Below are 27,191 nucleotides of genomic sequence, written 5' to 3' on the forward strand. Positions count from 1 at the left end.
TGATTATAGCCTGTCCTGTAGGGGAGTTTGGAATCCCTGTGATGTTCTCAATTCCCCAGTTTTCCAAATCCTGTCCTATTCTCCTACTGATGTAAGCAGGCCCGTTGTCTGTCTTGATCCTTCTTGGTGTTCCCATCACCGCAAAGCAGCTATATAGATGTCTCTCTACGTGGATAGCTCTTTCTCCTGCTTGTGCTGTTGCCCAAATAAACTTACTACAAGTATCAATAGTCACATGCACATACTTCAGATGCCCAAAACTAGCAACATGCGTAACATCCATCTGCCAGATTTCATTTGACTGTAGGCCCCGTGGGTTTACCCCTAACCCTAGCCCACAACATCCATTGTGAAGGCTGCAAGTAGGGCACGCCCTAACTATGGCTTTCGCCTCTGCCAGGGGTATTCTGAACTCCCTGTGTAGACCCTTTGCATTTTGGTGAAACATAGAGTGAGCTTCCCTGGCTAATGGCCTGACATCGGTGTACCCTGGGCTACAGTTACTAGCTTATCTGCTCTAGCATTGCCCTCACCCAAACCAATTTCCCATTTATGGCTTCTAATATGAATGACAGCATAAGCATGCTCCCTAATCTTTCTTGCCTTTTGTAACTGCACAAGTAACTCATATAGTCTCTGGTTTTGCACTTCCTTGATCAATGCATCTTCCATTCTTTCCACAATTCCAGCAAGGTACAGTGAATCTGTTACAATATTCAAAGGCCCCTTCAAATGTAACATTGCCCACACTACCGCCCAAAGTTCCATGGTCTGCAAACTATCAGCTGCTTCTGCTCGTAGGATTTTGTGTTTCCACTCATCTTTTTCCTGCCATGTTATCGCAGCTGTTCTTGATTTCTTCCCAGCGTCTGTGAATGCTGTGATCGCATCTGCACTAGGGGCATTCTCTCGTTTTGGCCGAGTGATCCAGTCCCATTCCCCTCTCCAGTGTACTGGCGCTTGCCTGAGTTTCCCCGTTTCAATGGGACAGCTCGCACCCAACAGAGCCTCCTGCAGTTCCTCGCTATTATCCAAATACCACTCCAAGGAGTCCTTTTTCATCGGTATCCTAATAATAGTAGGCTCTGTGCCAGCCACTTGCAGCATCCTCTCCCGACCTTTCTTTATCAGGTCTGCTAACATTTCAACTTTTTGAACAAGAGTTTTGGTTTGTTGCAGCATGGGAGAGATCCATTCCAGCACCCATAGCTCCCCCATTTTCTCTTGTGATTGTATTAAGGCCCCAAGGAGGTATTTGGGGCCATTCCAAATTGTTAGATCAATGGGCAGTTCTGGATCTCGCCGCCGTACCTGGCCCTGTGTGACGCAGTCCGTAATTTGTTGAAGAATCTGCTGTTGACTCGGAGTAATTTGTATTGGGCGTGTTGGGTCTGTTCCTTTTAAAAGTGGATGTAATCCATCCAGCAACTCGTTCGGTATCCCAACAATTGTTTTTCGCCATTGAAGGTCGCCTAGCAACTTCTGAGCATCACTCAAGGTCGCAAGTCTTGTTTGTAGCTGTAATTTCTGGGGCGTAACAAGTTGCTCTGACAATGTCCACCCTAAATACTTCCAGGGAGCTGCTTTTTGTATCTTCTCGGGAGCTATAACAAGGTGAAACTGCGCCAATGTGTTCTGTATTTCCCCGATCTGCTGATTCGCAAATGGTTTCGGTTGGGCAAACAGTATATCGTCCATATAGTGATAGATCACCATGCTTGGCCATTTTTTGCGGAGAAGCTGTAATGCAGAGTCAACATAAATTTGACATAGAGTAGGGCTGTTGCGCATGCCCTGTGGCAATACTGTCCATTCGAATGGCTGATCAGGTCCTTCTCTGTTGAGTGCAGGTAGTGTAAACGCAAATCGCCTCATGTCATTTGGGTGAAGCACGATGGTGAAAAAACAGTCCTTAAGGTCAATAATTAATAGAGGCCAATCTTTGGGAATCATTGCCGGGTTGGGTAACCCCGGTTGTAACGCACCCATGGGTTCCATCTGATCATTAACAGCATGTAAAGTCGTGTAACAAGCGATATTTCCCTGATTTCTTTTTATCACAAAAATTGGAGTATTCCAGGGGCTTGTGGACAACCTCAAATGCCCTTGCTCGAATTGTTCTTTTATCAAGTCATGAGAATGTTGGAGATTTTCCCTTTTTAAAGGCCACTGCTTAACCCATACTGGAGCATTGGTTTTCCAGGTGATAGGAATTGGGAAAGTCCAGGCAATGGCCATTACCCCAAAGGGTGCTCATTTGTTAACACCACTCCCAGTTGGGCCAAAATGTCTCGCCCAATGAGGCACTGCACTGTAGGTGGTAATTGGATAACTGAGAAATTAGCCGTTAGATGCTTGCCGTCTATTTTGACCGTCAGAGGCGGTGAATGACTGGCCAGGGTTAATCCTCCGACCCCGGTCACCGTGGTGGCTGCTGGCTGTAAAGGCCAATGTTGAGGTCAACAGGCAGGGCTAATAATGCTGGAATCTGCCCAAGTGTCCAGTAGGCCAGAGAATGACCGCCTTTGACCTTGATATTCCACCTCCACCTTCCTCCTAGGCCTCTCGCTGAGATCTAGGGTTAGTAGAGTGAGACCACCAGTGGATCCAAAACCACCTTCTCCCCTCATTTGCCCTTTTATTGACATTAAGCCCTTAGTTGTTTGTTCTAATGGCACCAATTGTGCAAGTCTCTGCCCTTTGTTAATTTGAACCGGCGGAAAAGGGGTGTGCACCATAATCATGATTTCTCCAGTATAATCCGCATCAATGACACCAGGCAACACAAATAGTCCAAGCATAGAGGCTGATGATCTCCCTAGCAGTAATGCACCCATCGCTCGACCTTGTATAATAACAGGTCCTTTAACTCCTGTGGGGACCTTCTGTGGGTGCGACATCATCAGGGTAACTTCTACTGCTGCTGCCAGGTCCAACCCGAGGCTCCCGCTGGTGGCAGGCAGGAGACAGGCGAGGTCGGCTGGACTGTGGCAGCTGCTTGTGTCCGGGCGCGGCCACTGCGATTTGCGCTCCCGCTGGCGTTTCCCAACCTTCGCCGACAGGCACCGATGTTATGGGTATCCGATCGGCATTTCTGGCACCACACCCCAGCAGCGTTACACTCTCGGCGAATGTGGCCCATGCCTCCGCATCGGTAGCATTTAAGGCGGCCTCCTGACGGAGTCCGCTGGCTGGCCGTGGCTGATGCTTGAAGGGGTGCAAGAGCAGCTAACACCTGATTTTGAGAGGATTTTGCCTGTTCTTGAAGGCCTAGACCTAGGTGTTTAATAGCTTCCACCAAAAATGTTTGTGGCCCTGTAGGAACTTGAGCCATTCTTTCTAATGCCTCCTCTATGGACCAATTTGCTCCTAGAGTACTTAGCACACTTCTTGTCGTCAGGTTACAATTTTGAAGAGCACACTGTTTTAACAGAGCACCCCGCATATACTCTGGTACCCCCGCTCTTTCTATCGCGGCAGCAGCCTTATCTATAAATGCACCAAACGGTTCATCGCGACCATGTTTAATGCCCATGTACACTGGCAGCCCACCAGGTTCCTTTACCCTGTCCATAGCCAATCTAACAAGCCTCATAGCTTCCCGGCATTTGTCAGGCCCTATCAAAGCCTGAGCCTGCGTGCGGAGAAAAGGTCCTAACCCCATGAGTTCGTCCACAGTTACCCCATTAAGAGGATCTCCCTGTTGCCTCTGTGTAGACACACACTCATTGACTAGTCCCTGCCAATGTGCATTAAATAGCAGCTGTTGATGTTGTGTGAATATCAATTTTGCTATTCCCCTACAATCAGAGGGCAGGAGCACCTGAGTGCCCCATATATAATCCAACATCTGCTTTACTGGTTCACTAGTTACCCCAAACTGGCTAACAGTCGAACGGAGCTGTGATAACAATTTCCAATCCAGAGCAGATATCTCTGCTTGCATACCTCCCCCGGCTACCGGCTGGAAAACCACTGGGCATGCTAACTGTGTTGCCGTTTCCACTGCACTATCATCTCCTTTTTCCAGGCAGTCTTTTGCGAGCGCTGCCCAAGCCTCCCTTTGTTCTTTGGCAATGGCCTCTGCTAGGTTGCTCTCAGCCCCAGGGATCGGCTCATTACCCAAAGGGGGCATGGCAGTGGGGGCTCTTGACCCTGGCTCCTGCTCCTCTGGGATGCGGACAGCCCACAAGCTGCCCCTAGGCCGGAGCCAGAAGGCGGGGGGGGCAAAATGACTTTTGTAGTGGTGGGGGCCAGCGGAGTGGTTTGGAACCAGTCCCTCCCATAGCTCTTATTTTTATTATGAGCAGCGGATGCCTGCTCAGCTGCTTTCTTCCTGATGTTGTAAAAGCTCATTATGTATCACCCTCCAAAGCTTTCCCAGCTTTTTTGCTGTCTTATCGTCTTCTAAAGTAGCTTCCCACAATATATCCCCAAACTTACGCCATTCCGACAGCTCATGTACGGTATGCAGGTTTTGAAACAATCCCTTCACATACCCGTATGTCAATAACCCCGGCAACTCCTTTTGTAATTCTATCCCCCTAATCTGCCGTTTTTGCAGATAAGCAGTAAATAAATCATGCTGCTTGCCTTTCCATACCTATACCATCAGCACTGTTGCAGCCCCTCAAGGTCTCGGCAGCACGTATCGGCCGGGTTCTCACCTCTGAGGACACCCGGGGCACGGCGCGTTTTCAGCCCCTTTTTTTTATCTTCGCGCTTTTTGCCGTCCCTGCTGCTTTGGGACCCGAACCCAGTCGTCACTCTACCGTGGTGCCAGCTCTCGATCACGTCGGGCTCACCATTTGTCGGAGTCGACGGGAGACAAGCACATCCGATGATGATCAACAAGTCTCAACTTTATTTAGGCAATAGGCATACTTTTATAAGCATACAAATAGGGTTCATACATATTGCAAAAGTAGAGCTCCTAACTGGTCCGCAGGTGGAGGTCAGCTCCACCTCTACTATCACATACTAAGGATGCTTGTGGTTTTCTGCTCTGGCTAGACCCTGTTTTCTCTATCTTGTCATTATATAACTTCTTGCTCAAGGAGACAGTGTCCTTGCCCACGACCCTATTGCTTTACCAGCTGCAACTTATCATGACCCCTCTCTTCTTACCAGGCATCCACAAAACTCTCCACACTTGGAGAGTGACCCAAGGAGACAATGAACTGAGACTAAAACTTACTCAGGCAAAATGAGTATATTGCGGTCGGGGGTAGTTCATACTTTCACATAAAGAGTTGCTTTGTATATAATTATAATTCAAGTCTTAACATTAGAGAGTACCTCTATTCAAAGTGATGCTGGATGGCCTTGGTCCCAGGCTTTTAATCAGTATACTGGATCCATGGGAGAACTTCCTGAGATAAAAGAGTTAAACCTATCCACTGTAGTAATTCACGGGGATCAGGTCTATGAGGAGCAGGAGTGCCAAGAATGAGAACTGTGGACACTTCAGGGAATCAGAAGGGAAGAAATCAAAGTAGCATGCCAGGTGATCAATAAGCCAGTTTATGAGAGACCAGATGCAATTAGTGTCTCAACCTCTCCTGTATACAGGTGCCAGGAAGTTTTTGACAGCCTAAGTGAATCAGACTGTTAGTGTAATTTCACCCTGATACAGCCTGCAGAAGTGGGCAATATTCCAAAGGCAGTGTGGTCTGGAGAGGATGAATGAAGAAGAACCTTCTCCACTTACAAACCATACCAAAGAAGCCACTAGTGTCACTTAGCACCAATAAAGAACAACTGGCAATTCAGAAGAAAATGCTGAGCTTTCTGAAGGGGTCAGAAGGAGGGGAATCTTCCAAATGAGTTGATGTTTCAGAAATTTTATTTAATAACAATCCTACTCTATAAACCTATACTATAACCTACTCTATAAACCAAAACTACTCAACAATCCTACTCCTAGAGTCCTACTCTACAATTCTCCTCTAAGGTGGTTATCTAGATAAGATCTTGATTGTTACATTCTTCTTCTCCACTCCTCCTCCTCCTTCTTCTTCACTGCCTTGATGAGTGGTGCCAGAGTGGACGCTGGCATGGCTGAAGTTACAAATGGATGCTGTCCACAGGGGAAAAAAAAAGAAACAAAAAAGAACAGTGAACCATTAGTTTTTCCAAGCTCTGTCCTTCACAGAGTCAATGCTGTGAAGTCAATCCCAGGACTCCTCTGGGTCCTAAAAAGACCCAGAAAGAGGAGCAATGGGACCATCTGCTTCCCAGGCATCATGAGCAGGACCTTGCCATAACAGGCAAACATGGGCCAGAATCCCATTCATTTATTTATTGTGATGTCTTCACCTTGTTAGGATTTTTGCCCTGCCAGTGCCCTAGAAATGGTGCTTTCTGTCCCTGGGATTTCTTCCTTTCAGGAAACTCCAATGACTCACATAGGTCCCTGACTTTGAAAGACAGGCACTGTGCTGATTTCCACAGGGACAGAAAGCAGTGTCTGTCTTTCCATGCCCTGCCCCTCCTGTGCTGGGTGGCACCTTCCTTCCCAGCAGGGCCAGCCCAGTGGCACTGGGCCCTGCAGTTCCCTCTCTGCCACACAACCTGGCAGTGACCCTGGGGCAGTTCCCGTCTGCTTGAGCGTGCCAGGCAGCAGATGGGGCTGGGACGAGTCCCTCTCAGCTGTCCCTGTTTGCGTGCCAGAAACCCCTAAGGGTGGGCTGGGGGCACAAACCAGGGCCCCTCAGAGGCTCAGAGGGAGCCCCCCACAGCCCCTCCTGCCCACAGCCAAATCTCTGACCCCTCAGCTGGGACTGGCTTCCTTGGCTTCCTGCACCACCATTCCATGTCTCTGTACCCTGCATTGCTCTACTTCAATTCTTTTGCCATTAGATAAAACTGAACACCCATCAAATTACAAAAGAGGACAAGAGAAACATTCAGAAAACACAGCGTCTCTCCTCTCAGGAATGCAGAGAGAGGTGGAGTTTATCAGTTTTGTGAAGAACAGGTCCAAGGGAGACTTTATTACCACTTTCCAAGTCTTCAGAGTAGCTTTGAAGAAAGTGGAGAACATCTTCTTTAACAGGGCCAGGAACAATAGAATGTGGACAAATATTATGAAACACAAAGGAGATCTAATCAGAGTAGGTCTAAGGAAGAACTTGTTTACTCAGAGCATGGTGCCACCCTGGCACAGGTTGTCCTGAGAGCTTGTAGGTCAGGCAGGAAAGGGCTCTGAGCAACCTGATCTCTGTAAAGCTGTCCCTGCTCACTGCAGGACACTTGGACCAGAGAACCTTTACAGGGCCCTGCCAGCCCAGCCCACTCTGGGATTCCTCACTGTTTTCATTTGAACAGCACCAAGAGTGAAGGTGAGGAGGAAGGGGGCTCATCTGATGCCTTGGACTTCAGTGGAGGAGGAGCCCATCCCTCAGAGCCTGTTTCACCTGCAGCCCCTTCCCATTTTACCTGCAGGAGCTCCTTGGCAGACCAGCGCCGCGCCTCGTCTCTCTGCAGGCAGCAGCTCAGGAAGTCACGCAGCAAAGCTGAGAGGAGCTCGGGCTGCTGCAGCTGTGGGGTCCCTCCTGTGGCTATCAGGCGTTGAGCCTGCAGAAAAAGGAAACGCGAGACTCCACCTGCTGCTTTCACATCTCTAGGTGCTCTCCCAGATATCCCTTTCTTTAACCTCTGTTCTTCAGTGGCAGTTTCTGCCCTGGCAGAGACCCAGAGATGACTTTCCTTTACCAACCAAAAACCCAAACCCTCACGTAGCCACAGCTTTTTCAGCATCACCCAGATCTTGCCTTGACAGCTGATATCATTGACTGACCTAGTAAGTGGGAACTACATCAGCAAAAGCTCCTTGGCTTCTCTGAGGATTCACACCAGCTTGAGAGGCTTTTTGGAAGAGACATTTTGCTATACTAACTAATTCCAAGGATTAGTACACGAAAATCATCTCTGCAGTGCTTTTTGGTCCCTTAACCACACATGCCATAGAACATAACTTCTCAAACTTTTTGTCCTGTTCTTGAAAACAATGGGAATTGAAAGAAAAGAAAGGAAATCCATCGGTTAATCCCCAGGTAAGGAAACAAACATTTACAATCCCATACACAGACACATTAAGGTGCCTGCACAAATGTATTGGGATGAAAATGCTGGCTTGGGCACACAGGAGCCACCTGCAGCTCTGTCTCTCAGCAGTCTGAAAATTTCAGCTTCCCATTATGCAGCAAAAGAAAAATTGTCATGGTCAAAAGAAGGAGAGGTGCCATCCCTATAGTCACCCTCTGCTCATCTGGCTACTCAAGTCAATACATTAATGGTAGGCCCGTCCCAGAAAGTGCCAGGAAACACTGGGAGGTTTTGGCAGGCTCTCCCCCTCACCAGGCTCTGGCTTGGTGACCTGGAGAACTTGGCTTGGGCTAGGAGAGAAACATGCTCACTAAATGTTTCAGCAGCACTGCACAAGAAGCAGAAGAGACTCTGTGGCCTTCCCACCCTCATGCCCAGGTTTCAGGCCTGTTTCCCAGTGAGAAGAAACTGCACAGTGGGTTAGGTTTCTCTCTAAAAACCACAGCTTTAGAAACTTTGTTGGGTTTGGGTTTGCTTCCTTCATATCTGGAAAGATAACAGCAGTTCCAAGATGCATGTTTCCTGGTACTGGGGCCATCTCCACTGAGAAAAGAACCAGAATCACTTACAACCCAAAGGAAAGTGTTGCCTGAGAATGGTTTTTTTTTTGCATGTGGAAAGGCTTGAGTTTCCCCCATGTGTTGCAGAGACATTTTTAGGAAGGGACCTTGGTGGAAATAGTTCCAGCAGATGGCAATGGGATTTTGTCCAATGGCACACAGAACATGGCACAGGTGAGAAAGACAGCGGGATCAGAGACTATTTGCTCCTTACCGTGCCAGCACTTTCGTTGTAGTAAGGAGGTTCTTGTTCTATCATTTCAATGCCCACAATTCCAAATGACCAGATGTCCACTTTGGGGCCATACGGTTGATGCGTCACCACTTCAGGCGCCATCCAGCAAGGAGTCCCGACTGCCAGGCACCGTCTGCTCTGCTCAGGGGTGAGCTGAGTAGAGAGGCCAAAATCCGCTGAGGAGAAAGCAAAATACTGGTTTTATTTTAATTCTGTGCAACTAGGAAACCAAGCAAAAGAATTCCCCAGTAGAAGTTTGAGAATGTGCTGTTGAATCTCCTGGCATTGGTGACTCAAAAAATCTCCCCATTTTTTTTTTACACTGACTCCAGCAGTGGCTTTTGTTCTTTGGAAACTTTAGATTGTAGCTCCCTCCCTCTGGAAGGAACACACACAGAGCAACGTCACTCTTGACTGCTTCTTCCTTGTCATACATCTGTACACATTGTACCTGTGTCACCAGCTCATAGCAGGGGTCCCTGCACTGCCACCAGCACCATTTTTGGGGAGCTGGTAGTCACTCAAAGCAGCCCCACAGCCCACATCCCTGGAATGCTGCACCTGACCAAGAATATACTGACCCAGCTTGACAGAGCCGTCGGTCCTGAGAAGGATGTTGTCGCTCTTCACATCTCGGTGGATTACTAGGTTGGAGTGGAGAAAATCCAGTCCTTGCAGGCACTGAGAGAGAGAACAGAAACAGGAGGCAGTAAGAAGTGATGCGATTTCATCACACAAGAAAGAAAACAAAGAATCTAAAAGATTCCCTGTTCCCAGGGGAATGGGGACTAATGGCAGAACACAGATCCTTTGAGAGGAAGAGCTTGCTGCTCCAACACCTGCAGAGCAGGACCTTTCTAAGCAAAGGCACGTCAGCTTTTGAAAGAGCACCAGCACCTATTCTTGTAGACTGTCCCCTGCAAACCAGCCAGGATGACTGCTGCTGCAGGGGATGTGCTCAGAAGCAAACAGCGTTTTGGCTGCACTCTTAACTGTTTTAACAGAGGACTTTGAGAAATGAGTCTCTCATTTTTCCTTGCTGTTCATTTCAAATCCTACCACCAGCACCTTTGCTTTTACAGGCAAGGAAGGAATGCAGTGAAGACAGGCAAAAGTTTAGCAAGATAGAGAACAGCATATACAAGAGGCAGAGCGAGAGTACAACAGCAGGAGATAAGAGTGCAAGAACTGAGTAGAGTGAGTGCAGGGGCACTGGCAGGTCTTTCACTTGAGATGCTTTTACTTGCCCATAGCATACCAGCAAAACAGGAACAAAGCTTGGCACATGAAATCCCTCCAGATCTGAGCCCCTGTTTCCCAGACAATCCTGCCCTTGGGAGCACAGATGGGTTTGCTGACCTCCCGACTGATGGCTGCTATCTCATCTTCAGACAGGCAGGTCTCGCTGATGACGTCACTCAGGGCACCTCCGTCCATGAACTCCAAAACCAGCCAGAGTTCCTCACCCAGAAGGAAGCTGAAAGAAGGAAACAGGGGCGTGGAGAGGAACACGCATGGCTATATTGAATTTTTGCTTCTGGGTTTCTTGTTTCCAGGTCCCTTTGTGACTAGGACAGAATCAAAGGAATAGACCTTCCCTCTCAGTTGTGCATTGTTTGCAATCTGTGCAGTCTCAAGGAGAAAGGCACAGCTGTGAAAAAGGAGATGTCTTAGATAGGCAGCAAGTGAAAAGTGCAATTTAGTAACTGCCCAGATAAAAAACCTGTCACGCATGGTGTTTCTGGAAATAAACACCTGGTCTTCCTGGCATGCACAGCAATGGCAAAGAGGGGCAATGATCTAAGGGAAATCCACTTTAGGATGGTTCATCAGCATTTAAGAAACTTTAAAATTTAATCCCGAAAAAATGTGAAGGCAGAGAACTTCGAGGGTATTGACTTAGGAAGATACAGTGATCCAGGTTCTAAATAATTTTGGAATAATTTTCAAACTATATGTGCCAGGGAAAACTCATGCAGACAGGATGCACTCCCTTCTAATCCATTGGAGATGAACAGAGAAATATAAATAAATAATAATTAACAGTTCTACTTTTTACCACTGACCAAAGTTAAAAACCTCTCATGTTTGCTGTATGTAAAGGCACATCCATGGGATAAGACCATTACCTCTCACCTGTCTAAATAATTCACAACACTGGGATTCCTACACCTCTTCATGATCATGATCTCATTAATGCTTACTGACTTCCCCATCCGTCCTTGAACATTTATTTTCTTTATGGCCACCTAAAATGACATTGAAAATCAATAACTTGAGAAGTTGGTTGCACAAGACCACAATGCGAGTGATGGAGCGAGTGATTTTGCAATAACACAGCTGAGCTGTGCCAAACTGCCTTGTGATTAGGCACTGCAGAAATTAGGGACTGACACTCCAACAGCCCATTTCTCTGCCCCCTTGGGGGCAGTTACAGGACACATGGGGCCACTGACATTTTGCCTTGTCCACTTGGTAACAGTGGTGTCTCAACTATCACCCACAAACCCCTGACCACATCCTCTGCTGCTCTTTCGAAGATTCAGAAGAAGTAATTCCATGCCTTAATACTCTGTGGATACATCTTGGGCTATGGGCAGGGCTTAGGGCTTTTAGGGACGCCTTGCAGATCTCTCCCTATGTGCAGTTCCCAAGTGCAGCACTGCAGGTGGCTAAGGAGCTGCCAGAAACTTTCAGATGTATTTGCTGGCAGCCAGAAATGAGAATTCAGGACTCTGAAGCTGTAGCCCCAAAGAGCAGTGAGGTGCCCTAAGGCACCACCTTTGTTTCAGCAATGGAGAGCGAGTGAGCGCCTCCTTCTCTGAAAGGAACCGCTGCCCTCCGTGCCTTCCTTGCGCCAGCTGAGGAGGACAAAGTCCCAAATGTATTTCATGGGCTGGCACCAGGCTGTGCTTCTGGTGCCTTTTCAGCACAGCTCTACCCAAAGCTCCAGCCACAGCTCACACCAGAGGGGAAAGCCCCTCAAGAGCAGCAGTCTGCAGGAGCTGTTGACATTTACCTCTCCTCCTGTGGAATTGTCGCGTGCTCTAACCACATGACCAAAAGTGCTAGAAACAAAACAGAAGCAGAAAAGGAGAAGCCATTTAGATCTTGCATGAAAGCCAGCCCACACAGGAGATCAATGCTGTAAATGCTTAAAACCTGCAGGATGCAGGAGGGCTCTGCCAGAAGGCAGATGATGCATTTTCCTCTCAAGTGCATGGGCACTGGGCCTGTCCCTGAAGCATTGGGGTTTACTGCCTCAGCTCATAAAGACAGCTTCTTCTTTCATCTTGGGTTTCAGTTTCTAAACTGTGCAGATTTTATCCTGACCACAGAGCATTTCCCTCAGCAAAGTCTTGGAAAGAAATGTTCCTGAGAACTGGTATCCAACAGCTATCAGGGAGTAGGTTGCTATTTCAGGCAAGCAAGATTCTTCTCCCTTCATTACTGTGGCCAGATGATTTAGAGACGTCCAGAAATGCTAAGGAAATTAACACAGAACTGTCTCACACTTGAGAGACAAGGAGACCTTCCAGGTCCTGTTCCTTGATGCAGGGCAAGACCTCAGCAGCATGGAGATGTCTCTGACAATGCCTTCTGAGCCCACTCACAAATTCTGAGCTGCACTGAGACATGTAACAATCTATCCCCAGTGTCTCAACATCTTTGCAGCTTTCCTGACTTCATGCTGGATAGATACTCCACCAAAAAAACACCTGCCCCATGGTTGTGTAGAAGTAACTGCAGTTGGACTTACCCGCTGCCCATAGACTCCAGCTCTGTGTATTTCCTAGTGGGATTTTCCATGGGGTTCACCATTCTCTCTGAGGGAAACAAAATGCAAGATGATGACTTTAAAGCAGAGGACCCAGCTTCCAGAGATACAAAAGGCAGCCCCAGTGCCTGGAGCTCTGAGCCCTTTGTGCTCGGCTGGGTAACAACAACAACAACAACAACCAGGCAGACAGCTCAGAGCACAGGTGGCCAGCACAGAGACTGATTTTCTTCAGCAGCTCCTCTGGGGAGTCCTAAATGTCCCTGTGATACCAAACTCAGGAGAAACATTTGGTATGGCTGTGCTGACACGTGCACACACTGCACTGTCCCTCAGACAGAAATACAGCAGACGTACTCAGCAGCTCCAGGGAGTCACCCTCGGTCTCCTGTGGCTGAGCAGCAGCTGGGTCAGCGCGGGAGGTGAACAAACTGCCCCGGCTCCACTTCTCAGGTCGGGGAGCAAAGGCTCCTTTAGACAATGCTGCTGCTGCAGCAGGTTTGATGACAGAGCCCGTGGAGACCTGGGACAAGAAGTGAGTTTATGTCAGAAAGGTGGCTGGCAGAGATTACCCTGAGATCCCTTTCTGAAATGCAAGCCCATAGGAAGGTGCTGTCAGCCACATGCAGTGCTCTTAAAATGGATTACTTGGATGTCCACTTCTCAAAGTGGATGGGTCAAAACCAAAGGCTAGTTCTACTGGGGTTCATGGCCACATTCATCTTTGCTTTTCATGCATTTTCAGAAAGATGACTGCCACAATCACCATTCCACTTCCTCTCAAGGATTCCTTTCCCCCTCCAAGGGCTGCAGACACCCTTTCAGCTCCTTGTTCAAATGTTCTGCCTCCTCCCACTGTGCCCCCTTTTCTTGCAACATCTTCAGGTCATGCTCAACCTGTAGCACTTCTGGTGGGGATGGTACCTGTGCCTCATGCCTAACTTGGGCCTCTTCATTGCCAGAATTTTGCTGGAAGACTTCACAGGCTACCTGGTGACATGTCAACACTTGCACCTCAAATCAAACAGAACAAAGCAGTCAGACACTACAGCTTGTCCCTGTCAGCCAAGAGGCATCGACTGTGAGAAAAGGGAAAGAACAGATTGACAGGGGATACAGACAGCTTGTTTCAATCCTCCATCTGGGTCACCCTGTTCCCCTATAAAAACACCTCAAGAAACAAAGCTATTCAGCAGCCCAGGAAGTGTCCTTGAGAGCAGCTGTGATACACACTACAGCAGGATGGCACTGAGAGGCATCACCCCACTCCCTGCTGCTCTGCACTGGAAAGGCAAGAAGGGCAGAAACCACCAGTTTGGTGACTGCAGTGGCTATCCCTCTTTCACTCACTGGCTTTTCTAGAGCCTGAGAGAGGAGATTAACTTGCTCTCTGATGATTTTCATTTCTTTCTCCAGCCTCTCCACCAATGCGTTGATCCTATCTTGAGTTTTCGGCAGCTCTGCCTGCAGGCATTCCTTGATGTTCTGTGAACAAGGGAGAGGACGATTCAGGAGTGGAGTGGTTGCTATTCTTTTCCTCAACTGGTTTGGTTGATCACCCCTGTGCTGATTGAGATTCATCTTTGGAATTTTTCTCATGTCATCCTTGTTCCTCCTCCTCCTCACTGCCATGATGGCACTCTGAGCTTCGGGCAGCTCTGCTTGTGCCTCTGCCTTGATGTTCTGTACACACAAGTGCAGGGCAAGTGACTGGGAGCTGCCATCAGGTTCAGCTTTTTCCACTTGCAGCCTCCAAATCACGTTTCTTCAGCCACTTCTTTCTGCTTCCCTACCCACATCCAATGTAACCCTCCTGTCCCAGTGCTGGTCTCTGCAGATTCCAAGGCTCTGTGCTTCCAGTGCCTGTGGGACTCCTGGCCTCCTCAGTCCCAAGAGCTCTGGTTTATGCCCCTCTTCCTGCCCTTCCCTCTGTCACCTGCCCACTCAGGCTTACCTGGCCATTCTGCTGTGGCTCTTCCAGCTGCTGCCTGAGCTGCCCTTCCTGCTCTCTGGCTGGGAACAGCTCTCCCTGAGTCTGGCACGGCATCTCTGATGGAGCAGGCTGCTCCTGATCTTCCTCTAGAAGGAGCTGCACAGAAAGCAAGAGAAGATGGGTTTCAACTTCCCATATGACCTTTGTGGGCCAAGACTCAAACACTGATGGGCTCACACGTTCCCAAAGCACTGTGCTGCTGCTCTGCTGGCTCATTCTCTGCCCAAGGGGAGGCACAGATTCCAAAGGGACCCTGGCCCTACAATCAGGGGCCCTCTGGGACTGAAGCTCCAACAGCCTCTCAGGCAGCTGGCAGGGAAGGTGTGGCATTTCTCCAGGCTCTGGTGAGGGCCTCCCTCTGCTTCTGCCACGTCCTGTTTGTCTTTCAGTAGTGACTGACACCCAGCCCTGTTGCACAGCTCCATCCTGACTCTGCAGGTGGTTTCCTGTGTGAGCTCACTCCTTGTGAGAGACACTTCTGGAGTTCAAGTTCCCCTCAGGCCTGCACCAGCACCTCTGCCTTCCTGACATCTACACTCTTGTTAGAAACCCTGGTCATTCAGGAGATAAGGATGCCTGCAAAGATCTTCTGATGGAGGTCACAGAGCCTCTATGGCCACCTCAGTGTATGGAGGAGGACCAAGGTGTTTCTTCTCCCTCTTTTGTCAACTGACAAGTCTGACCAGCAGTAACAGAGACTCTCCTAAGGCCCCATTAACAAATGCACTTACACAGCCCTGGGGATGCCAGTGAAGGAAACCAATTGTCATGTAATGCATGGTATGTATGACCAGAGTCACCAAACAGCACCTAAACATGGAATTGTTGCATCTCACTCAGACAGGCAGAAAATTAAAGAATTAACTGTGGACTTCTGAATAGAAGAGGCTAGAGGAGGAAAACAGCTGTGAAAAGAAAATACCATCATATCTGGATGGGGGAAACATCTCTGCCTGCTCAGAATTGGTCAATGGAACGTGTTTCTAATGCTTTCCTGAAAGGGATGCTTTAGATGAGCTTTGCACCTTCAGCTGCTTTGGAGCAGAGGTGGGAAGATTCAATAATTTACAAGCTACATAGCATAGATAGATAGATAGATAGATAGATAGACAGACTGAGAGATAGATGTCTTACAATCTCTCTTTACTGTCCTTTCTGTTGCTGCACACATCCACACTTGGTAGCCATTGCCCTGATCAGCAGCAATCCTGAGATTGCTCTCCTGTTGCTTCAATAAACCAAACTCTTGGGGAATCTGGAGCCTGTAGGTCCTTATGGAATGCAACCAGACCCAGAGCATTGCACTGGGAACTGCACTCTTTGTGCATCTGTGCTGGGGCAAGTTCTCCTCTTGGACTCGACCACACTGATGGTGCGGAAGTGGCTGTCATGAGAAATGCAGCCCAGCCCCTCCCAGCTCCTCTGATCTCTGAGGACCAGCTGGAATTCAAGGGCATTGATTTCCTGCTCAATTCCCAAACACCACGCATACTGATTCCCTGGGCTGCAAAAGGGCACGGGCACTGTTAGCCTGACAGTGATGTGCAAGGCCCTGCTGGCTGGCCTGGCACCAGAACGGCTCCTTCTGAACCAACGTCCTTGCCCTAAACTATGTGTTCTCATGCAAAAATACAGCATCCACTAGAAGTGACACCTTGGAAAGTAAAATTCTAGCAGACCCAGTCCCAGTGCTGGAAAAGAGCAAGAAATATTGACGAAATGCACCCTAATTGATGGGGAAAAAAAATGAACAGGGCTCCTCTTCCAGGAAACCCAAAAAAAAAACCCTAAAAGAAAACCAGGGGGAAATGTCACTTATGCAGGTGGCAGAAATATTTGGATGCAGTAATGGGATGCTAAAAGTCGCAGATGAGCCTCCCATTGTCCAGGCTAAAGCTCCCTCAGCACCTCCTCACTGGCCTTGTGCTCCACCCCCTTGCCCAGCTCCCGTGCCCTTCTCTGCACTCGCTCCAGCCCCTCAATCCCTTTCTGCAGCACAGGGGCCACAGCTGCACACAGCACTCCAGCTGTGGCCGCAGCGCTGCCCAGCACAGGGCCACGCTCACTGCCCTGCTCCTGCTGCCCCTCTGCTGCTGACACAGGCCACCATGCCCTTGGCCTTCTTGGCCACCTGGCCACACGCTGCCTCCTCTTCAGCTGCTCAGGATTGCCAGCCCTGTGTCCTTTTGGCCCAGGCAGCTCCCCAGCCACAAAGGTGCCCATCTAACTTCAGATACAGCATGCACCATTTCTAGATGGCCTTTTCCGCTTCCGAGCAACACAAGACAGAGGTCAAAGACTTGAGCTTCACCCCCACTCCAGGCTTCAAAACAGCAGACTACAAAGCTGACGACTGCACAAAATATGCATCAACAGAAACTCACTCCTTCTGCTGTTTCCCTCACAAGAAGGCTGAACAACTCCGCACTTTGTTTCTTTCACCGCACGGGACAAGAATGGCCCCCCACAGCTGCATGGACAACACAATCCTCCCCTTGCAGCTTATCAAAAGCCAAAAGACACCTGGCCCAAAAGAGACTGTACAAGCAAAGAACTAGTCTAGGAAACTTCAGACTGGTTTCACAAGCCAAACCCACCTTTCCAAAAATGGAAAACAAACAAACCAAGCCCTGGCACCTCCAGCATTTCCACGTGTGCCCTTGGCCATAGCACTGCAGAAGCCCAGAGATAGAGCTTCTCTTAGCCAAGCAGCCAGATGCTCTCCCAGAGGCACCAGCCCTTTGGTGCCTCAACATGACAGCTCAAAGGGCAAGTTCTGCTGGCGTTGCCTGGAGAAAATCACGAGGTCCTGGCAGGACTCCAGCACTCAGCATCCTCATCCAGCAATAGCCAAGTGCTGGCTGCTCCGAACCTTCCAGCTCTGTCTTGCACTAAAGACAGCACCACACACAACTGGCACTTACAGATTCAGAGGGCTCTGGTGTGACCACTGACGCAGGCTGGCGCTCATCCACCTCAGTTTGCTCCTGTCTGGCCTCTTTGCCAGGAGCAGCAGGAGCCAGGGGAGAGACGGCTCTTGGTTCTGTCATCTGTGACAAGAAAGAAGCATGAGGGAAAGGCTGTTACCTATCATTTAGAACCTCCTTTCCAACAGATGTAAAACTACATACTCTAAGGAGAAATCATAAACTTTGTTGGCAATGGGATTCTAAGTCACAGCCACCAAATTAAAATGGGCCAATTCTACAGAACTCTAGATGGATATGAAGTTGATTTTCCTCCCTGGCTGCTATCAGTAAGTAGGTTGTCTTGGCAGAATGGAGCTTTTACTTCTTGGAAGCTCTCAAATGGAAAACTAGGAAAGCCACATCAACGCCTTTGCTGCTACTGCTGCTGCAGATGTGGAAAACTCAAACTGGATCAAGAACCCGTTCCACAAGTGGAAAAGGGCAGGAAACGTTGAGCAGAAGCAGCCTTGCTTGCAGGAAGTGGAGGAAAATGAACAGGCCTTCTCCTCCTAGCAAGCCAACAGACCAATGAGCCAACAGACCATAAGATGGAAGTGTCACCCAGTCCAGTGTCTAAAGCACTTGGATGCAGTGACGGGATCTTTGGTGCTGAACGAGCCCTTGTACTCAGCACTGTCACACAGGCATTCATGGAAGTCTGCCTGAAGGTGGCTCAAGAGCCTCCCATTGTCCAGGCTAAAGCTCCCTCAGCACCTCCTCACTGGCCTTGTGCTGCACCCCCTTGCCCAGCTCCCGTGCCCTTCTCTGCACTCGCTCCAGCCCCTCAATCCCTTCCTGCAGCACAGGGGCCACAGCTGCACACAGCACTCCAGCTGTGGCCGCAGCGCTGCCCAGCACAGGGCCACGCTCACTGCCCTGCTCCTGCTGCCCCTCTGCTGCTGACACAGGCCACCATGCCCTTGGCCTTCAGATACAGCATCCATCATTTCCTGTTCTACAACCACATCATCTAAGGAGATATCATAAAGTTTGAAAGGAATTGAATTGTAAGGCACTCTGACTGCATTAAAATGGGCTAACTCATCCCTACAAGAACTCGCTCTTAGTTAAATATTCCACCCTATCTGCTGTCAGCAAGCAATGTTCTCTCTGCAAAACGCTTTAAAGAACTGAGATGGATATTAAAAAATATCCATCTATGCCTTTGTTATATTTTTTGCAGGCATTAAAAGTGATTTTCTTCTGGCTTTCCTAGCTGGCCCTCTACACTCTATTGCTACTGGCAATGCTCTCAGAATTCTCTACAATTCTGAAATACCAAGAACTTGAAATGTTCCTTTCTCACTCACCTCAGCATCAGCACCACTGAAGACTCGCTTCAGGTGACCTGTAGTGGGCAAGGGAAAATCAACCAGATGCCATCAGAAAACTGCCTGGGCTGCTGAATCCCACAGAACAAGTCAACCCAAACAGAGATGAGCAATGTCCCTCCAGGAGACACATTTCATTTACACAGCCAGCAAGAGATCAGGACAATATTCTTGGTTGTGCTGACACTTTGGCCTCTTTAGCCAGTAAATGAATACAAACATGACCAAGAAAATGCAAACTGTTCTTTAACATTCAATGCTTCTGTCCTATCAAACACAAAATATTGCTTTTAAACCTTCTCCTTCAGGTACTTTTTTTAAAACTCAGTTGCATGCAGTAATTCTCATTAACTTGCTGGAAACAGTGTCCCAGGAAAGCTTCCCAAAATCCCCCTGAGCTGTGGCACTTCTATTGTGAAACAACAGAGCAGCAGCTCCAGGGCTCGGGAGCAGCCACTCACTGCTTTAGAATTTGCACTTCCTTGCAAAAGGAATCACTATTTTAGCACTCAGTAAAAAATCAAATTGGACCTTGGTCAAATCCTTTCATGAGAAAATGTAGAAAGAAAGAAGCTTTCCCTGAATTCTTGGAAAAACTGCAGAGTTTTTAGAAGCTCCTCCAAGGAGGTCTCCCACTCTACATTTTCAAGGCTGTCTCGCTTGTCCCAGAAAACTGAGTTAATGACAGACTCTGCTGCCACAGACTCTCCCATAGGGGGAATGGAATCCCTGCAGGTTCCCTTGCAAATGCTGCCCCTGTAGCTACAGACACCCCCTTTTTAGCTGAACATCCTGACAGGAGCTTCACCAAACCAGTGGCATCCTAATGCTCTTCCTGTTTCTAAATCAGAAACTCAGTCACTAAGAAAGAGCAGGAAGGCATAGAAAAGCCAGGGTAGGTTACACCCTAACCTAAGTAGAAGGGAAACCTCTACTTACGGGCAAAGTGAGTCACGTAGTAGGCGGAAAAACAAACGCCATATGCAGCAAAAGCTGCCTTAGCCAGCATATGGATCATTGGAGAAATGCTCAGCAAGTTTGCTCCAACAGCAGGAAAAATGAGGCTCCTGTCAGTGTGCACCTGCACGCTGACAAACACCTCAAGCAGGAGAATGCTCCTGCACTGAGCAAACTCTACGGCTGCTCTGACACTCAGGCCTTCTGTGCACCAAGGCAACATTCTGATGTCACCACTGCGATGTGGCAACCGTGCTCTGACATCACAAAGCAAGAGCGAGCTCTCTGCTGCTCTGTGAATTTATGCAAAGCAAAAACCAACCTTCCCTACAGCAAACACAAAACAGCCTGGAAAGTTTTTCTCTATCACATAGCAGGAGAAATTCTCCTCATGGGCCAAACCCTGTTGTTCAGGGGACCCAAGAGTAACTCCAAGAGTGCCCCAAGCACCTACAGCCTGTACCCCAACTGAGCACTCAGATGGGACACAAGCAAAGGAAAGCAGACCAAGAAAATTTCCCACAGCATTGCACATGTGAGAATCGACTCTCACTTTTAAAATTTTAAAGCTTTAGTAAACCTTAACGAGGACTCAATAAGGAATAATTACAGCACTGAGAGTTACTGTGACTAGCAGGCACATGCTCATCTACAAAAAGGATGCTCTACCTTTTATACACTTAACCACTCCAGAAGTTTTGTCAGTCAACTCTTCCTCTGCTGTCCATTGGTGGAGATTACTTTCTTGCATCTTCCTCGGAGGTCAGCTGTTCTTACACCCCGCCTCCTGGTCACAAGCCAGCCCTCCCCAAATGCCCTGACCACCAAGGCTATTACAAGGGGGAGGGGAAAGAGGACTATGGGAGGATATATTACAATACCATCGCTACACATTTGAACATCCACATCAATTCTACTTCTTAATTGTCAGAGCCAACCATTACATTACTCATCTAGAACACACAGAACCAGGAGAGAAGCCACTGTTGGCATAACAGCTGAAATCATTCCTAACAAATCTCCCCACGCATTTGCACGTTTCTTGGACATGCCCAGGGCTCCGATGCATGTACATCTCTGCCTTTATTCCCCTTTGGAAGCAGTCAAACTGGCAGCAGCTGCCCGCCAGCAGCAGCCGCTCCAGGCTGGCACCGCGACCGGCGGTGCCGATTTCCAGAGGCTTCTGTGTCCCAGGGGAAGCCAAGGCAGGAGCGGGTTGAACGGTGCTGGCGCTGCTGCTGCTGCTCTGTGCCAGAGAGCCCCGGCTGGGCAGGGCACGGTGCCCACTGCGCTGCGGGCTCTTTCTACTGCTGGGAAACAGCTGGAAAAGATTTCATTTTGACCTTTCTTACCATCTCATCAGAAGTCTTCAAAATCATCCATACCAAGCAGGGCCTGATCCCTGCTGCCAGCTGAGGGTTAGAGAGGAGGCAGTACTTGATTTCAGCCCTGGCTGTGTGGGGAATCCCTTCCCTAACACCTGCACACCCAGCAATCTCACTAGTTTGTATCCATGGAACTAAGACATATTTAATACTCTGTTGAAACACACAAGCTAAATATTGCCCCAAATTTTCTGATTTACCGATTGATACTTATTGACTTATTGATACTTAAATCACTTCTCAGAATTTACTGACATGAGAATAGGAGTTTCTTGTACATCCCTGGTGGTCATTGGCACAGGTTCAGAGGAGACCCATGTACAAAACTGGGCTTGCAAGGCAAATTTATTCCATTTGTTGCAGTTGCATATAATACATACCAACCCCTGGATTCCTAAAAATCTGCTGAGCAGGAGAAGGAGATTGAGCTCGGCAGCAGGCGCAGGTAGGCAGTGCTCTTTCAGGACATCCCCTGGATCAAAACAGTGTTCATCTCATCCTTCTCACCCTTCCAGCCAAGAACCAGGCCTTTCATCTCCTGTTCAGGAATGGACTTTTCCCAGTTACAGCATCAGCTCACACATGGCCGGCGCGTGAGATGAGGCCAATGAATCCAGGTTTTAAAACAACTGGAAGAGATAAAATTTTAGCAAGATTTATTTAGGGAGAAAGATCATAGCAGGAAGAGTAGAAATAATAAGAGATAGGTAATTTTTAGCACATAAAGTAGTAAAGGATAGGGTAATATATCACTTGCCTGTCTTTACTATGTTTAAAGAAGCAGGCTGGGATGTGGATTTCTTTGTGACAAAGAAGAGGACCGTAGCCTGCACCTGGGGCCCGAAACTTCAGCTATAGCCAGGGGGCCCAAAAGCCTGCCAAGAGGTCATAAGTAAAGAGGTCAAATCAAGGAAGACATCTTGGCCTTCATCAGAAGGAGACCATTCCCCACGTTAAAACCCACCAACTCCTTTGAAGTTAAGGACTGCACAAAGGTGAAGGAACTTTGGACTCAAGTGAAATGCATTTTATTACAAAGTGGGGGAAGGCAGTGTTAGCTAATGAATATGCATTAGGCCTCTTGGGAATTATATGAACATGTAAGACTTTCTTAGATAAGTAGAGAGCTGGAGCCAGGGATTCTTGGCACATGTCTTTAGGAGACGACTCCTCGTGTGCCTGGCGCTGTAATAAACATACCACCTTCTACCTTTAACCAGTGGTGAGTTCTATTCCACACTTCATTTGCTGACCGCGGCAGGAATGCTTCTCTGCTCCAGCGAGAACAACCGGGCTGTGGACGTCCATGGGCGCTGCCAGGACATTCCTTTCCTGGAGGGACCTCCGCTCTGGGCTGTTCCTCGTGGGGGACAGACAAGGCTGTTGGGACTGTGGAGAAAGGGTGTGTGTAACTGTGTATAAAGTAACCCGTAGGCCGTACGCAGGGGAAGGGCTGTTCATAAGTCACACAGAGATGTCCTGTGCACGACGTACGCCTGTACAGCTTGGGTTTGGGTCTGGCTGCTGGCAGAAAGGATTTGCTGGGTCAATTCGGACCTGCTAGCAATTCTGGGGGTGAATTAGCAAATCCTGTTTTGTTGCTGCAATTTTTACTGTCTATTGTTACTGTGGTTGTGTTTTGAGTGTGTAAATATTTGCAAAGGATGATGTGGGTGGATGCTGCTGTTGTGTATGGTGTGTGCTGTGTTGAAACAAGTGAGCACTCTATCCCCTAATAAAGAGATTTCCCAGTGAGCTTGTGTGTGTGGACTTTCTAGTTTCACAGGTTGGTATTCCCTGTGACACCTGGTGTTTGGGTACACAGGGGGGTTGTGGGGTTTTTCTCCCATATTGTGGTCACATGTGGTCCCACATTTGGGACTGTATTCCTGTGTTTGGGGAGATTTTAGGATTTTCTTTGCAACAAGTGCAGCAATTAATGCAGAAAACTACAGTGTGGTGATTTAGGTATGTTGAACTATGGTAGTTCCTTTCTACCGCCCCCTTTCCCCAGGGTTTAAAATCTCCTGCCACAAGGTGGATGCTCTCTTTCCTCTCATGGACATCCTCTTTCCTCTCCTTTTGCACTGCGGATATGCCTGTAGATCAACTAAAAAAGGAATGTTTGCCTTGCTTTAGCCAAGTCAGCCAGCTCAGGCACCCTATGTTTGACCAATTTGAGCCCAGACAAACCCTTTGTGACCTGTTTGGTCCGTGTGCCACTGCCAGCCAAGGAGTGGCCAATACCCAATCGTGACAAATATTGGTGTGATGCTGCCAATGAGACAAATCCCATAACCAGCTGGCATCTTTGGGCCCCTGATGTTCTTAAAGCACCTTCTGAACCTCAAGAATTGGAATTCTTGGTTCACTAGTAATGGAATTTTTTTGCTGCGTTTCACTACCAGGGAGATCCACAGGTAAATGTTACTCCCCATCATCCTGAGTACAGAAACTCAAGTTTGTGGTACAATTGTACTATCCCAGTGCACCCTAAGGGTGAAAATGCTGATGAGTAGATGACCTGGATGAGACCCCATGACAATGACCAAAAGGATATTGGCTCATTTGTGGAGATAGAGCCTGGCAGTGCATTCCCTCAAAAATTAAAGGTGGCCCATGTAGCATCAGACAACTCACTGTGATAGCACCTATTGCTAAAAAGCCATCAAGAGAAAACATAGAGAAAAAAGATTTGCCCGTCCTTATAAAGAAAACTGTCATAGCATTTTCAGACCCAAGGGCCCAGCTAAACAAGTTACATCAACTTTATTTCTATGTCAGCTTGCCTCTGGTGAGGCATTGAAACCATTGTACCGATTGGGGTGTTGGCTGAATAAAGAAGAGAGTGATACTTCCATTGCAATCAGTGACATGATGACTGATGTTAGTGCTGACAGACATGTAACCTTACAAAACAGAGCAGCAATTGATTTTCTTTTACTGGCACAATGATATGGCGTTTTAGGAATGTGAAGGATTGTGTTCCATGAAGCTGTCTGATCACCCTGAATCCATCCCCAAAAGTGTACAAAAGCTGAAAGATTTGACAGCTCAAATTCAAGAAGATGGTGGGTCATGGTTAGATGATTTGTTCCAAGGATGGAGCTCTGCACCTTGGCTAAGGGAACTTTGTAAAATAGGTCTGTATGTATTGGGTGTTTTGGTAGTGATATTAGTAGTAATACCTTGCATACTTCAGTGTGTGCGACAAATGATGGACAAAACTGTCAAAGAACATTTTATCACACGAGAGAGAGGTAGGAAATGGATTCACAGAGAGTTCTCAAAATCTCAGAGAGATGCTGGATGAAGGTATAGACATGGAGGAAGGTTTTGAATTAAGACCTTAGAAGAGGGAAGACGTTTTGGAACAATGTCTTGTAATTATTATCAGACATGACTTATCCCCTTTGAACTGACTGGACTTTCACAGCATTAAAATTGCTGTGTTGCAATACAGCAAGGCTTCATGCAAGGAAAAGGATGCTTTAAGCACGTAATAAGCAGGTACACTATAGTAAAGCTATGAAATGCAAGGTGGTTAATGAATGACACGGTTACAAAGGGTTTTTTTTCAGTTGTACCAAGAAGGGGAAAGACACAGAAAACACACAGAAAGAAACAGAAAAGAGGTGGGAAAAATAGGCATCATGCTACTTCTGGTATCTTCCTGGAGGAAAATCTCTTTGGGTTTCTCACGGTCATAGCTTTCCAATAACTAGGAAAACTGCTCAGCACCAGTACCCCAATTGTGAATGGTTTACTTGACTTGGCAAAGCTGTGACGTTCACAGTGGACACTGTCCTTGGTTCAAATCACCTGCCCTCACCTGCAGACAAAAGCACCACCTGCAGCAGAAGCTACATCAGTCAATTTTCTCAAAAAGCTGTCGTAAATTTGGGAGAGGAAGGGAAAACATATCAGACACTCTGGATTAATGACAGGACTCTGAGGGTCAGTTCCAAAGTAAAGGGAGGCAGCTTCTCTCTGGGACACTCCTGGTGCTCCACGGCAGCCGGGCTGCCCTGGCTGCCCAGGACCCTGCGCTCTGCGGGCTCTGCAGAGCTGCACAGCGGGGAGGCAGCTTTGGGAACCTCAGCCCCTGGGCAGGAGTGGCTTCTTGCTCTGGAGGCCTGCCTGTGGGCAAATGCAGAGTGCTGGCCTTCTGCTCTTGGCCTGAGCCTGGCCTTGCAGGGCTAATCCTGTTCCCTGTCTCAAATGTGCTAAAGACAGACTTGTTTGTTTCCAGGTCTGCACGGCATTGATTTGCACCACAAAATACTGAAGGACTAAGGCCTGAACAACAGGCCCTGACTGAAGCCTCCACAACAGGACCTGAGCCAAAGCTGCCCTACAGATGACCTCCCAGGAAAATGTTCTATGTATCTGCTCCATAACCAAGTATTACTATCAAAAGGATCGATGCATCCATTCACTGGTGAAACACATCTTTACCTTCTGGCATTAGGAAAATGGACAAGGCCACACCTGGCCTTGGCTCCTCCTTGAGCCCTGGGAAAGCTCAGGGAGAAAACCAAGAGGAGAATGAAACCAGCTGTCCCCCAGCAGAAGCTCTGGCCCATTGCTCGTCCAGCACTATCAAAGCCGGGCTACTCTCACAGCGCAGTCGGAAGCCTCGAGGCCGGCAAAGGTGGAGGCACCGCAGGATTTCCCGGTTCCCGGCCGTGGCTCTGCAGGGCTTGGCTGGGACAGCTTCCCCAGCTGATGTGCAGCCCTGGATGAAGGGGAAAGGATTGGGGTACATGGTGATGTATCCTTCTTAATCACCAGAGGCAACCTTCTGTAATAATGCTGAGGAGCATTGCTTAGCTTATCCTTTCCTGAGCCTTTTTTGCACTTTTGCATGGCAGTAAATTACACTGTTCCTTCAGCTGGTGTCTGTGTCTGCATCTCTGACCCTCCCCACCAGCAAAACAAACACACAGCCAGTTTAGCACAACACCTGCCTCTCTGCCAGCCCATCTCTTCAGAAACACCCCTGGGGGCCATCTCCACAAATGAAATTCCCACTTTGCAACTTCCTTTTCTGCATGCTGGTAAGAAAAGGAGCCACTCCCAGCTCTGGACACCTCCGGTAATCAACTGCTTTCAGCAGTCACAACCCTGAAATATCAACCTCCTTTCTTCACCTGCCCACGGGGAGCGCCCACCAAGAGGCCTTTTGTCCAAGGATACCCACAGGAGAGCTTGAGGAGGGAGCAGTTTGAAACACAACTGCTTCAGAGTTTAAACCTGCCTTTATCAAATGAGCACACACCCACCTGTCCCAGAAGGAAAAGCAGGCAGGAAAGAGAAGCTCCTGTCCCACAAGAGCACCCTTTGTGCTTCCTTCTGTTCCAGCTGGAGAGTGGAGGCCACGAGCTACACCTCACTTTGGGAAGGAGCCCTGGGAATTGGCCTGATCTGGGAGAGCAGCAAAAGGAATTCCCCAAATGTAGGAAAAGAATCTCTAGAAGCGATAGATGATGACAATATTTCTGCAGAAAGGCAAAAACAGAATAATTGAAGCATTTCCAAAAGTCCCCAGACTGAAATTTGTTTGCCAATACGACAACCCCAAAGTCTCTGTGGTGTGTCAGGAAGCTCGGCAAAGAATCTGCGAGGCTTGGATGAAGCACTTTGGTGTCCGTCCTCCAGAGCACAAGCAGATCCCCAACAAGACTTCAAGACTAAGGGTCAAAGCTTCTCCCTTCAGCTCTCCACAGCAGCTCTAGGCAGTCTCTCTCCATTGCAAGATCTGCTTTGTCAGTCTTCAGTGACAAGAGTTGGCTGCAGGAGGCATTTCAATGGAACTCTCCCCGGATGGGGGCACGAAAAAGAAGAGGTGATTCCTGAGGAAGGAAAAAGGCA

Source organism: Fringilla coelebs (genome assembly GCF_963513975.1).
Source record: "Fringilla coelebs genome assembly, chromosome: 11".
In the NCBI taxonomy this organism is placed as follows: domain Eukaryota; kingdom Metazoa; phylum Chordata; class Aves; order Passeriformes; family Fringillidae; genus Fringilla; species Fringilla coelebs.